The 15,558-nt window shown below is 39.9% G+C and overlaps 1 protein-coding gene across 2 annotated transcripts in view; it reads right to left on the minus strand.

The window, feature by feature from the left end:
- The window catches only part of LOC128742174 (trichohyalin), a 70,135-nt gene that overhangs the window by 2,368 nt on the left and 52,209 nt on the right, over nucleotides 1-15,558 (minus strand). The window lies entirely within an intron of this gene.

A 15,558-nucleotide genomic window follows, 5' to 3' on the forward strand; every position in this document is an offset into this window, starting at 1 on the left:
AATGCAAGAGAGACGATTTTGGTCAAACAAGTTTCCGAGAGAAATGTGAAAGCTATGGATCAGAATATACAAATAGATGAATGAGCGACACAGTCACATCGCTATGCTAAATCGCTAGTTATACCCTCTCATAAATAAACAACCAAAAAAGGTATAGCTCAAGCAAAAGGAACTTGAGAAAAGCGCGCGAATGATTGCACCTGATCTACTCTTTCTCCCATGACTAACGGCTTCATGTGACGAGACAGTTTTTAGCGGCACCGGTCGAAATGTCGTTTTATGAGCATTTTTTAATTGTATAGTGGAGTCGGAAACTCTCCAATATATCTTTAAACCAGAAAGTCACTTTTGTCGCACACCAGAATTCAAAGCTTTTGTATTAAACAAGCATAATCCGAAAAAAATATTTTTTTCTGTGTGTACCGAAAATCCTCCAACCCGTTGTACAATACCTTCGTCGCAGGCTTACACACAGCTTCCCCAAATACCTCCGGTGACCCAAATCGCTCGGCTATAACAATTCCATCTTATGAGTTGGAATGCGGGATTAATGGTAAAAAGCTATAAGCCACTGAATACTATTATTACAGTAAATGACATTCATTGGGTTTGTTATAACAGTCGCCAACAGTCGCTAGTCGAGCGCATACACTTATGTCGAACGGAATAAAACCTGTATTGCCGAGAATGCTCGAATCGAGCCAACCCTTTAAGGGAATGGCAATCGAAACGAGATTGATTCAACGAAAGGAAGAGTGAAACCTTTTAGTCGCCAATGCCCGTCAGATCAATTTATTTATTTATTTTGACGAGCTAAAACTTTCGCTTTCGGGTGAACTTATGACGTTACTCATACCGCCGGCAACATGTATGCGTGCGCTTATTCTGTGGAATGTCGAATGAGGCTCTGTGAAAGTTGTCTGAAATTAACGTAAATGTAAATCAATCAAGCCCTACGGCTGTGCCGGCCGTCTTCTGGCAAAGTGAGATAATCGAAACTTATAATTGGGCAATGTAATTTTTTACGAACAAGAAGAATCGAGTAAAACATTCAAGAAGGGAGCGGCCTTCAATTGAATTTGCGTAAATGTCATAAGACATCATCTTAACTTACATGTTTCGATTCGATGATCAGTCAAACTTTGCCAAAAAAATTGGGGTTTACCTTTTTGATAGGAAAACCCCAAGTAATTGCTTACAGAGGGAGAAAGCCGAAACTGGAAAAAAGGACATGAAGTCACCATTTCTTTGGACTGTATTTCACTGAAAAAAACGCGAATCTTCTGAACTATTCGCTGAAAAGAAGTATAACAAAATCTTCCCCAACGTTGGATATACCAATAATCTGTACAAAACACAATTTTTATTGACACGAAAAATTATAACACCTTTGTTTATTTAATTTGTTTGTTTGACTCCTAATTTAACGGTTCGAATCGTGTGGATTTAGCTTTACTCTTTGAGCATTCGTTTTATTACAGCCTCTAGATTTACAACCTTCCAGAAACTTCATTAAGAATCAAAGTGTTAATTTGTATTATGACAGTAGTGCTAAAATAATGTGCTTTTATAGATTATTTATGCAAACGAAGATACAAACTCATTTTGCAACGATCGATTGACCAGAATCGTTAATATTAACACATGTTTTCGTTGAGAATTTTAATCATAAAAGCAAAGCCTGGGTAGCACGTCCTTCAGTAGACTTGACCTTCCGTTCGACAGATTTCGTAGCCGAGCAATTTAAGAGTTTGGTGCTAATTCAATTTACGATGAGTGAGTGCTTTTTTGACCAATATCGAGGTAGTTCAAGGTGAGCCGAGAAGCTTGATTTTAATTATAGCTGCCAAAAAGTATTTCGTTTATATTGGGAAGAGAAGAATACTGGATGACATGCATTTTACTAAAAGCCGATTTAATTTCATGTTTTAAGAATGCAAATATAACAAGAGTATTTCTATTATTGCTGAAGCTGTCAATCTTAATCATGTGACACGTTGATAAGCGAACTTTTACATTATTTGACATTTATAAAAAAAATCGAATGCTGGTAAAAAGTGTTTAAACCAACCTCTTGTTTTTTGTCTTGACCTTTTAATGAAGGTCTGACTTCATATAATATTTTTTTATAACGGCAGTTTTTTACAATCAACAGATGGGACGATAGTCAAAGGTAATGAAACAAAGATGTTGATAGGATTCAACCAGGATGGTGTCAGTCAATTATAACCGGATTCGAAACCACCCAGGGCCAAGCCCCTGGCTCCAATTATACCTTCACACAACTTTTTAAGCGTTGCTTCAACGACCCTCCCCTACCTCATTATTCCGCTCTTTGCCTAGCACACTTGGTCCAGTTCTGTTTGGATCCTATCAATATCTTCGTTTCATTACTTTCTGCTACCGTTAAAAAGATACAAAAAGAGTTTGTAAAAGTTTTAGAATGCTTTTTTGCCAATTTTTTTTCCTAAAATTATTGTTTGTTGTGAGGAACGTATAGCTTACAGGTTATGGCCTTACGGTTTAGAGTTGTTAAAACTTCCAAATTGGGAATTAAACACCACTTGAATGTGCACTTTAAATTAATATGAAATTGAACTCGAAATCAGTTAAGAAATAGGATTTGAAATTAGACGTGGAATTGCACTTGAAACAGAACTTAAAATTGAGCTTAAAATTGAAATTCAATTAGACTTAAAATAGGATTTGAAATTAAACGTGAACTTAGTATTGAACGCTTTGGACAAATGATGATACTAAGCAAGAGTTCTACGACAGAACCTGTAGAGAGTGCGCAAAACATGACGTGCAAATCATCATCGGAGATGAAAATGCGCAGATCGGGAGGGACGAAGTTTTCCGTCCTGTCATTGGAAGACATAGCCTTCATCTGTCGACCAACGATGCCTCAGGACGTGCTCATGAATATTGCCACAGCCAGAGGAATGGCTTTCTGTAGCATCTACTTCCCACGTCTCAATATTCAGAAACACACCTGCATGCATCCAAATGGAGACCCTAGCTCTCAGATCCATCATGTCATGGTTGATGGTCGACAGTGGACACCTTTGGGATGTTCTCGATGTACGGTTCAAATATCGGGGACCAAATATCGATTCTGACCATTATCTCGTCGTGTGTAATAGTCGCGCAAAGTTGTCGAACGCGGCGAAGGCTCACACTGAGATGATGCTCCGTTTTAACATCCAGCGGTAACGTGACAGCGAAATACGCCAGAAAGCTTGATGAACGAATCGCAGAACAGCAGGAATAAAAGGAAGAAGATATAAGTGGATTGTGGACGAACCTCCACGGTGGTGCCATTGAAACAATTGCGAGATAGATGGTATCGGCATGCTCACTATAATATAGAGAGACTCGAGCTGCAGAAAAAAGAACCCACCGTCTAAAAAAATGCGTGTACGAGAAGCACGTGCTCGCCAGCACAGAGGAGAGATTCGCCAGCAACGACACACCGAGTTTCTTCCAAACGGTGAGACGCAGGAATTCTGCCATGCCTGTGATGTGCAATGCACAGTAATAATAGTACCGGCAACCTGCTTACTGACAACATAGAGGTAGCAGCCAGGTGAAAGAAACACTTCCAGACGTTGATGAATAAAAAGATAAACACGAAGATCAGCAGGAACAGAAGGAGAATTGTGAGCGATAGCCAAGCTGTAGAGCCACCAACACAGGAGGATGTTAACAAGGCAATCAGTAAACTGAAAAACAGTAAAGCTGCTGGGACGGTATCTCGACTGAACTTCTAAAAACGGGGAGTGAACTGCTGTACGTGACAATCCACCGGATCATTGTCAAGTTCTGAGAGGAAGAATAAATGCCCGAGGAGACGAGTGTTTGGATGGCCTCATTTGCCATAATATCGAAACAGATCATCGACTCCAGTATAAAAACTATCGAGGCGTTACATTACTCAATTCTGCCTATAAGATATTTTCCCGTATCCTATGCTGTAGACTGAAACCGGCAGCGGTTCCGGGAGAACAACTTGCAGACGCATCATCCGTTCGAGGACTTTAGGGAGGCGTACGATTCAGTCAAACGAAATGAGCTGTGGCAGATAATGCTAGAGCATTGTCTTCCGACGAAACGAGTTACACTGATCCGTGGGACGCTGGATGGATCAAAATCATGTGTTGGAATAGCGTGTGAGGCCACCGCCAAAACGAAGTACATGTTTGCTGGTAGGGAACTCGAGAGTCCAAATGGTGTTGGTGCCGAGATGGAGCTAGTTATGAATATGAATGAAGTAGATATGAATGAAGTGGAGGAATTCATATACGTTGCTAGTTTCGTAATTTGAAAATTCGCACAAATCTGGCACTCTACAGAACACTAATACTCCCGATGGCCCTTTACGGACATAAATCATTGACGTTGATCGTCGGGTGCTTGGGGTTTTTGAACGAAATATTCTGTGATTAATACTTGTTGGCTAAATGGAAAATGGAGTGTGGCATAGACGCTTGAACCAAAAGTATACCAATAAGCTGATATAGTGAAGGTAGCACAATGTGGCAGGCTGTGGTGGACTGGGCACGTAGCCAGAATGCCCGACGTCACTATTACTAAAACTATTTTCAGCAGAGAACCAGGAAGTAGCCGTACACGTCAGGACAGACACCGCACCCGATGGATGTGCCCCTTGGCGGACGATGCGCGTTCAGCTGGTGTTCAAGGGGGTTGGAGAACAGCAGCTCAGGACCGACAGTACTGGAGGTCGTTTGGTGCAGGATTGATAACGGACCGTCGCCACTAGAGTAAAGTAATAAGTAGGTCCTTTTCTATGCAACAAATGGGCAAAGAGACTATTCAATTGGCCACCAAGATCCTGCGACATGGCACCATGAACCTATCCTTTGTGCGGATATGTGTATGTGTTAAAGTATATACCAATAAACCAGCTTCAATTCAAGGCCTTGAATACAAAATCTGGATCACTATGGCGGCCACATCAACCGAAATACTAATATATATCTAATACTAATATATAACTAATATCTAATTTTGGACCGTTAGAATAAAACAGTGCAAAAAATCGTAGCGGTCATTTGAAGTTGAATGGCATTATTTAAAACTAAAATGACATAAAATTTCACATCAAGTAAAACTAACGAGCAAATAACAGGCGGCAACTAAATTTTTGGAATTTTTTCGAGGTCCTATGCACAGTAACAAACAAGCTTAAAGAGAAATGAAATGAGAGTGTGTATGTGTTAGCTCGCTCTCTCTCTCTATCTCCTCTGCCTGGCATTATTTTTTGTTTTGGCCGGATAAAGCATCATCGCATTACGCCAAAAAACACAATCGTTCCTGAATATCCCATATCTAAATATCCATTCGATCCCATTTTTACCTAAAAACCACAACCTGAAAAATCTGCTTCAGTGTCACCCAATCGAAGATTTCTTTGGGATTATAAGCTCCTCGGTGTACAAAAATAACTGGAGAGTCACGAATTGCAAAACAATCGATTAGTAGAATCAAAAATTGCATTCGCAAAATGACATGACGGCCGTTCAACGCTCCTGCTCCGACATCAAACGGAAGTTTTGCCGAACAGTCGATTATGGGCCGTTTTCAAATGTTCGTTAATTTTTTTTCAACAAAACAAATTTTAGTTGCCACCCGTTATTATCAAAATTTCGCTGAAAAGCAGACTTTTGTAGTTCTTGTTCTTGTAAGTGGGCTGAATTGTTGAATTATTTTAAATTATCCTATAATGATTTTGGACGTCTGACCATCCTTCAAGTCAATAGCAGGAAGTTAAAAGCAAATTCGAAAGTTGTGACTCTTTTCGAATAAATCTTCAAGTTGTCACCACAAGACGGAAGCAGTACAAATTCAAAATACAAATTGTGTTGGATCATAATCTGGAGCCAAAAAAGCGTTAGAAAAGCTCTATGATAATAGGCTTACTAAATACGACTGCATTGTACATTGTCGTTTTTGTTCAAAATCCTGCACAAGAACTTACTTTGTTCGATCGACAGAGTGCCCCAGAAGACTACAAAATAAAAGTTTCTCGGTTGGCGTTTGCTGCCTTGTCTGGAGCAACATGAGGTTGATTGCCTTTTCTGGCTCTACCGCAAACCGTCATTATTCAGGTTCGGGCAAACAGCGGCACAAAGACAATGACGTTACTGTGGTCCCTAAGGAGCGGAATCCAGTCAATACTTCGGGACTATGGCCGATTGACGAATATTGGTCAATTGTGAAGGGCCAACTGCAAAAGAAGTTCAAGCAAAAATTTGAATTTGGCTGCCAAACAACTGGGAAAACAGCTGATGCAAAGAATATTTATAAGATTTGTTTATGATAAATAATTCAGTTACGGTGACTAAACCCCAAAAGAAGCAAAGGCTGAATGGCTGTGTTTGGGAAAAAGTTCGAGTAATAAGTAATGGTAAGCAGTAAAGCTGAAACAATGGTTTTACACTAAAACATAAACCCCAATACATTTTGAAAAATAAATAATAAAACACGTCTCTTTAAGATTTGCTGCACAGAATAATTTTTTTTATATTTTAAAAAAAAATTTAAATTTTGGTCCACTTTTCCTTTGGCTTATCAACAAATCCTGCCTCGGATAACGAAGTAATCGGGAGGCATATACACATCAGCTGTAATTTAGGTGAACATTTCTTAGTTTCAGCTTTGTGTGAAGTGTCTAGAGAACGAGCTGTGAATCTAGTCCCACAAATATGGCTTCCTGTCAGGGGCTTGTCAAATGGTACGATAAATGAGTAATTTTAACGCGATCAAAGAGACAAACTTGTACCGGATGTTACGGTGGGAACGAAGTTCCCACGATAGTTGATAATTTAGGGGAAAGTGCCGCTAATAACATAGGTACTTCTAAGAAACGCCGAATATATCGGAAAATATAATCTTTGGTTGCAAAGAGGAAAGCTGTTATCAATAAGCATATTTTAAAGAAAGACGTTTCTCTTCAATCAAGCTATGGTAGACATGCAGAAAATAACTGTCACTCCACTTATTTTACATTCACACATAGGTCTGAGAAAGTACCCACTCGAGGATTGTTTATTCATGGGTTGCGTTTTCTTTTAAAATGGGCATTCGATACTTAATTGATCGACTGGTAGGCGTGGTGATGGGAAAAATTAGTGTCACTTAAGACGACAATTTACGCAACGCATCTTGATTCGCAACTATCGTTTAATTGATGTCAGGTAGGAACTGGTTTGGCTAGTTGGAATTATGAAATTGGGAGAAAAGCAAGTGAGTAAAGCCTGCTTATAAGAATAACTTTCACCGATGATGGTGACGCCGTTGACAGTGATAACATGATAAGAAGATTATAATAACACGTTAGGTGAGAAACTTTTGAGGTCGCGAGAATTCGTTCACTTTCAATGGACTGTGAACTTGACATAAGCGGGTAACCTGAAAAAAAAACAACAAATCGTGGGTGCGTTGCTGGGTTCGTGCCTTTATAGTCAGCCCTAAGCTTGACTTAACGTCTTCTGCTTGGCTAGTGTTGTTCGACGTCGTGATGGTGGCCTCGATTTGTCAGCAGATTGGATATAACACAATGGAGTATGCTGCGACCGAATTAATTCATCGTGTCGTTGTTTTTTGTCCCTCATCTACAGAGTACGCAAACGCAAACGCAAATGACTTGCCAGTCAAACCGTTCGCTGCTGGCTGCGGCTGGCATCCACCGTGTAAACCCCGTCCGTTTCTCAATCCGTGGTAAAGCATTTGAGTAATTGTTTCACATTCGAATGGATTCATTTCAGGTAGCTCGAACCAGCTCAACCTGCAAGAGCAAGTCATACCGATTTTGTTCCTTCATTGTGATCACCGCAATGCATGCTTTTAGATTTATCCACGAGGTGTTCTGATTTCATTAAACAATATGTTGCATTTTTCTTTGTGGTTTCTTTCACTTGACACGATGAATTGAATTTATCTATGTAAACGGTCTCTCGGAAGCCAGAGGCGTGGAAGTTTAAACTTTGCTTCAGTTGAAGTTGGCCACTCTGAAAATTTATTTCACGTAACACGCAATACTGCGGGCAATTGTATGAATCTCGAATGAACATTCAACTTTAAAAAACATTATGCTCGGGCATTATTACTGTTACCTATATAAAGACTTGCTTTATCTTTCAATGATTTGTTCTTATAGCAATAAAACAATCAGCTGCTACTGTATACAGTATATATTTCAACTGGTAATTTAGCATAACAAATAATAGTTTTACCCCAACTATCATTTTTTTATTTTTATTCATTTATTCATAAAAAGTACACTTGCCAAAGGCAAAATATAGCCCAGTTAGCCATATGAGTACTTACTATTGTACGGATGTTTTATAATACATTGAGCTACAGTTTGAAAAAGCATTTGACCGACTCAACCACGAAAACATCTGAGCGCACCTAAAGCCTAGTATCGACCTGAAAAGAAATAGGCAAAAAGATAGGCCAAGAAATGCTAAAGAAAAGATTTTCCGTTTGCGATTTCTTTACCAGTATGCACCTCACAAGAAATATTGTTTTACTTTCAGATGGCGCAGTTTTACATGCTAGTGAATTGAAACGTCACTTTTCCGTACGGAATAATATCCGGCGCAATTATTACCACAAGAAAAAATGACAGATAATTGCTTGCCTTGCAGTTGTCAAAATTTCTTCGGTAAATACCAGCATTTTTTCTTGAGCTGTTTTCTTTTCAGCTGGATACTAGGCTTAAGAGTAGAGGAGTTTCAGATAAGCTAGTCCATCTCATCGATGTTCAGTACGAGGTGTTCTCGTGCAAAATGTTGCACAATGACGTCTTGTCCGAACCTATAAGGGTTACAACTGGCGTGAAACAAAGCAGCATCTTATCACCGCGGCTGTTTCTCATCGTTATGTATGGATGGGTTATTAGAGCGATTGACAGTAGACCAAGGCGAGGACCTCGACCTAGCCGACGTCATTATCTAGCTCGCCCAACGTCGAATCGATATGCAGAGTAAGTTAGATGACCTCTTCGAGAGCTCTCAGGTAGCTAATCTCACAGTTAATGTAGCAAAAACTAAGTCTATGGTAGTGCAAACTGACAATCCCACTAAGTTTACAATAGCAGGACAACAGGATGAGCGGTGGAGGCTTTTCAGTAACCTTACTGGTGGTATCAAGACTGATATAGCCACACCAATCAGAAAGGCCAGGAGTGCCTTTGCTGGTGTGTGAAATATTTGGTGCCCAAATCAAACCCCTCTTCATATCAAAACCAGAATTTTTAACTCTAACGTTAAATCCATATTGCTGTACACCTGCGAAACGTGGCGCATCTCAGCGGAGACAACGCAAAAACTTCGGATATTTCCTAATCGCTACCTGCGATATATCATTCGTGGCTGGTCGCCAAACAACTGTATATCTAATGAGGAACTCCATAGTCGATGTCGTCAACGTCCGAGAGTAACAGGAATTCGAGGACGTCGGTGGAAGTGTAATAGTGTATCGGGCATACCTTGAGAAAAGCAGCGAAAGAGATCCGCAGTCGACTGGAATCCTCAAGTTCAATGTAGAGGAGGCAGACCCAGAGGTTCATGGCGACATTACTTAGCAGATGGCATCTGGTCTGGCGACAGGTGAAAGCCATGGTGCGTAATCGTGGGGAGTGGAGATATCTGATTTCATCCCTTGCTTCTGCCGGATATATGGGCCAGTAAGTAAGTAGGGGAATTGTGTATAATGTGCCCCCCCTAAGAATAAATGGATTAATCCCTATTATGCATCCCCAAATTAACGTCACAACTACGAGTATATGTTGGTATTTGAGCTAAAAACCAATTGCAATTGTTTATTTCATTTAGTATTGTGTAATAAATATGCTAGGAATTATTTAATAAAAGCACCTAAATGTTTTGTTTCTCGTCTCCGTGGGGTAAAATGCCCCATCTGCGGTATAATATGTCCAATGCGGTAATTTGAGTATTTCTACCAGTGACAGACCAACTCTATTTTGTAGAAAGTAAACCTATTTCCGTTGTTTTTAACATATCGTATTTTTATATTAAATAAACCTAGTTTTGGCCTTCTGGTGCATTTTTTCTTTTTTGCATGGGGCACATTATACTGCAGCTGTGGCATTTTGCACCGCGTAGTTGAATTACCTGGAATTTGGACGTTGGTAATAAATTATTCCCACCACGGTTACTCTACAATACTAATTGAATTAAATAATGGCAATTAACTTCAACTTAGATCTGTTTACCTATGTTTATAGCCATATTTGCAAGGGGGCAAATTGCACCACCGCAAGTGGGGCATTTTGGCCTGCTTTTACTTATTTGATAAAATATTAAATGCTAAAGCAAATCAAGCGTTTCATACCATAATTTTTGGCAGGGATGTCTTTTTGAAGTTCAATTCACGCAATCGAATCGCAACAACGGGTTATTTGCAGATTTTGCCAAGAAAATAGCTTATGGAAACGATGTCAAAAGTTACATCAGAAGCTGCTCAAAAACAAATTTATTTTTGTTTTGTTTTTACAGCATGTAGCAACTGTCATACTTGCATAGTAGGCTAGTTCCATCAAATACTATGGTTTCTAGGTGGTTTTGTATTTTAATTTCGCTTGTTTAGGGAAAAACGAAGGGAGGGCACATTGGCCAGGGGGGCACGTTATACACAATTCCCCTAAGTAAGTTACTAGCGTTCCCAGGCTGGGACCAGGATACGAGCAACTTTAGTAGTAATCGGATAACCAGCCCCAGTGGAAGCCATGGTCGTGAAACTCGAGACGTGTACGTCGAAACACCGCAGATGCGCTACGGCAACAAACGTGCTGTGCGATAAACGGTGAAGAGATATCAGCCCCAACGATAGGCGAAGTCCTTAACTGTCTTAACATGACTTAACTTAACTGGCGAACGTCATGATGCAGCAAAAGAACAATAAATCGGCTGGGAATGATGGCATCAGAGCGGAACTTATTGAAATGGGTCAAGAAAAGCTGGCCACTTGTCTGCACTGGTTGTTTATTAGAATTTGGGATGCAGAACAGCTACCGGAGGAGTGGAAAGATGGGGTCATCTACCCGATGCATTAGGGCAAGTTGGAGTATGAGACCTATCGTGCGATCACCGTTCTCAATGCTCCCTACACAGTGCTGTCCCAAATCATGTTCTGCCGACTCTCACCAATTGCGAACAGATTTGTGGAAATTTATCAAGCCGGCTTCGTTGAAGAATAGATCAAATATTTATAATGAGATAGATTCTCCAAAAAGATCGTCAATTTCCAAGCACCATTTGATCGTTGACTTCAAAGCTGCATATGATACTACCCAGGTAACCAATAAGCATTACCATAAGCAGTAAATCAATCGCTTATTAGCATATCTGGCGTTTTATACAGCACGCTGCTGTATATTTGCTTTTTGAATGCGTAGCTGTTGTAATCAGCTGGTAACAACCATTGTCAGCATTATAAGAGGATTAGCACTAAAGTAGTTGTATATTTTGCCAAAGTAGCATTTAAATAGCAATTAAGGCGCTTATTGGCTTGCATGTAAATAGCATTGGTAATGCTTATTGGTTACCTGGGTATCGACCGAAAACTATTATGAAAAATCATGACGAGAACGGCTTCCCCAGGAAACTCATCAATCAATTTACGATAGATGGCACACAGTGCTGTGTTTCGGGTGCATTGTTGACTTCATTCAAATCGTACGGAGGGCTTCTTCAAGGTCTACTGTTCAACATGGCGCCGCAAGGTGTTATGAGCCGAGCGTCTATCAACACGCGAGGCACGATCTTCAACAAACCAAATCAGTTCGTCTGCTTTGCCGATGACATGGATATTAACGGCAGAATATCTGTGAAGGTGACTGAACAGAAGACCAGACCAAAGCACGAAACATCAAAGATTGCCTAAAACAAAGTACATGCTAGCCGGCCGAACCGAGGCCGATCGACGGCGATGAGTTTGAGGTAGTTGACGAATTTAGTCTATCTTGTTGGCTCACTCACTGATAACGGTGGACAATGACACCAGCTGTGCAATTCGGAGGCGTATTATCAGCGAAAATCGTGCTTTTTTCCATGTGTGGACTCATCACTGCGACCAGTGTAGTTGATCTATTGTGATATCGCCCGGGTGTTTGCTGTATGACCTACACTGCATTTCTTTTTGCTATAATCGCTATTGAATGAGCGATATGCTTTATTAAACTTTATGCGTGCTTGTGTGTATTGGGGCTTACCCTTCCTTCAAAGCTTAATCTACTTTACCCACTTTTATTCCTCGCTGCCAGTACTATCCCATATTATAGCCGTCCCTGGCGAGGACTCATTTGTACCTCTGACCAGTACACTTAACTATAGGAGGGACGTTTGCACTGTCAAGAGGCTTCAGAGGGTAAATATAGAATTCAGCATGAAGGAAGGGTAAAATGGAGGGGCCTGAGAATAAACCCATGCTAAAGTCACTTGACATCGAATGGCTTGATCTACTAAGATTCGAACCCACGACCACTCGCTTGTTAAAGCAGACTCGATTACCTTGCGGCTACGGAGCCCTCCATCAAAATCGTGCTTACTGTGGGCTTCACAAGCAATTGCGGTCGAACAGACTGAACCCTCGTTCAAAGTATACCCTGTATAAGACGCTCATTAGACCGGTTATTCTCTACGGGCATGAAACGTGGATAATGCTCAAGGATGACCTTGGAAGTTGTCAAGTGCTAAGAACAATCTCCAGTAACGTACAGTAGAACAAAGTGTGCAGGCGAAAAATGAACTATGAATTCACACAGCTCTATGCCGAACACAGTTTACTGTGTTGTCGATAAGAAATAGCTTATAACAGTATTAATTTGGGACAGGTTTTTTTGTGTGTATGTGGGTATTATCACTACGACCAGATTTTGATCTATTGTGATCTTATCCAGGTGTTGTTCCGCACTTCGTTGTTTTTGCAGTATCGCTATAGAGTGAGCGAACTGCTTTTATTATTCGTGCTTAAAGTGACGGTGTGTTTTCACCCCTTTTTCCCTTTACGCTTCTTATTAATTTTCAATCAATCTAGCTCTAGAGCCAGGAAGTGCGGAGACTAGTAACAATTTGTCCTTGGACAAGAGGCTTCATTCGCACCTCGAGCAAGTATCATTCTTATAACCAGTCCCGGCTAGAGGCTTCATGGACGGTAAAACAGAGTTCAGCACAGAGTGAGGGTGTGTATGTGTGTATGTATGTGTTTCTTACTACTTATGCATTACTAATCTCGTTCCTAGAACCAGGAAGCGGAACAAGCTATAATTTGCCCTCGAACAAGAGGCTTCATTCGCACCTCAAGCAAGTACCACTCTTACAACTTGCCCTGGCAAGAGGCATTGTAAGTAAATGCAGAATGCAGAAGGAAGAATAAGGAGGGCCCTGGGAATAAACCCATGCTAAAGTCACTTAACATCGAATGGCCTGATTCTACTAAGATTCGAACCCACGACCACTCGGGACAGGTTGGCAAAATATCAGTGAATTTCTGGACTGCTGAAAAAAGCACCTTAGTGATTAAAATGTGTTCCGACTAATTAGTTCCAGTGTCTTCATTTTTAATGTAAACAATCAGAAGTTTAGCTTAATAATAGTGACTTTTAGTGGTAACAGCTTGAAGAACTTAGAATAACAAGAAGATTGGTATGCTGATATCCCCCACTTAGTTAACCCATAAAACAATCAGTGATCCGTTTAGACTGCCTAAAATAGGTTCCCTACCCTAAATTGACACGGAAAGACCCGTATATAAAAAACTTCCCAGGTAACCAATAAGCATTTCTAATGCAATTTAAATGCAAGCCAATAAGTATTTAAGTTGCCTTAAATCCTACTTAAATGCTATTTTGGCAAAATATGCGGCTACTTTACTGCTAGCCCTCTTATACTGCTTATTTGCAGCTAGTTACCGACAAGAAGAAATAAAATAGAATTGTGGATGCCAATTTACAACAGTTATGCAGTCAAAAGTCTGATAAACAGCAACCTGCAGTATAAAACGCCTGGGATGCTAATAAACGATTGATTTACTGCTTATATTAATGCTTATTGGTTACCTGGGTTTTTGCTTGATTGAAAGTAAATATCTGTATTTTGACTTACCGTTTCACCACAAAGTAACAAGTTCGTTTGGAAAATGTAATTTCTTCAGACGGATGCGAAAGTAAAACTTCTGCAGAGGATTCCCTCTTTGTCAGTGATGGTCGACTGCAAAGCGGAATAACAATGAACAAAACTTAAGAGGAAGCTTGCGTCATCGACGACGAATGTTGCTTGATTGTATTGTCATTGTCGAACACTGCCATGCCATGATGCCACTGAGCCAGTGATAATAAGTACTAAATTGAATTGCAAATTTCCAGAGATCAACGTACCATGAGAATGTCTCCACGGTATCTTACGTTTGAGCCTCGGTTAGACCACCTGTGACCAATAATATTAATCAACAATGTACATGTGTTGAAATTAAAACGTTTTGCTATCCGGAGTATCCGGTCACAATTTGAAGTGTGCTTTGTGTTTAATAAATTAGAGTTACAATTCAATAATTCACAATATGTCAATTGAATATCAATAAGATCGGTCACTTGGGTTCAAATAAATACAGTTTGCTGAACTCTAAAAAAATATTAGGTAAAGCGAATTACTCAATACGAATTTGAATGTTGACCTTCCATATTGCACAACATAATACCGTGAAATATCTCTGTCGGTTAATTACTACTGATATTGGCGATCAGCAATAACTGATCAAGTTAATGCGTACAACAACAACTCGAAAATTACCAACTTAACTCGAATAAAACCTGACAATTATTCCATTATCGCGTTTCCACTAGATTTCTACCTTCCCATCGGCCAGTGAAATAAAAGTGAAAGTATTTTGCATTTCTATCTTCCAGCCCACCTCGCCGTCAGGTTTTGTAAGCTCTCCCCAAAATCGGGCATCGAGAGGTGTACTATACTTGAACGCTGTTAACGTTTAGCGAAAAAAAAACAATTAAACTAATAACGTAGCAGCTCCTCATCAACGTTTTATCGCCCGGTAACTTACCTTTCAGACTGCACTCCGAAGGTTTGTGTGCGAACATAAGCTGCGATAGAAACTTACCTACGAAAGGAATGATACGCCGAAAGTAGTGATCAAGATAGCTTTATCGAACATTTACTTACAACACGGTGAACGGCTAGTACCATGTTAAAAGTTTCGTAATCGATATAAGATATACTCTAAACTATACATAGTTCATAGAGATTTCGTTTCACTCAATCATGAAGAGATGAGGAGCCGTTAATGGATACAGGCTATAACATGGAATATCAATATTGGAATAATAGGATCGGAGAAATCAATTTATATTTGAAAGATGGGAATGTTTATGCTGCTTAATTACTCTCAGACATGTGAAATACAGGTATATTGATATCGGTGATGTAGAATTTTAATACATTTCAAAATTAATTAGAGAAGCAACTTGAAATAGTAAATATTAATAAATCCAAAATG

Source organism: Sabethes cyaneus, chromosome 3 (assembly GCF_943734655.1).
Source record: "Sabethes cyaneus chromosome 3, idSabCyanKW18_F2, whole genome shotgun sequence".
Lineage (NCBI taxonomy): Eukaryota > Metazoa > Arthropoda > Insecta > Diptera > Culicidae > Sabethes > Sabethes cyaneus.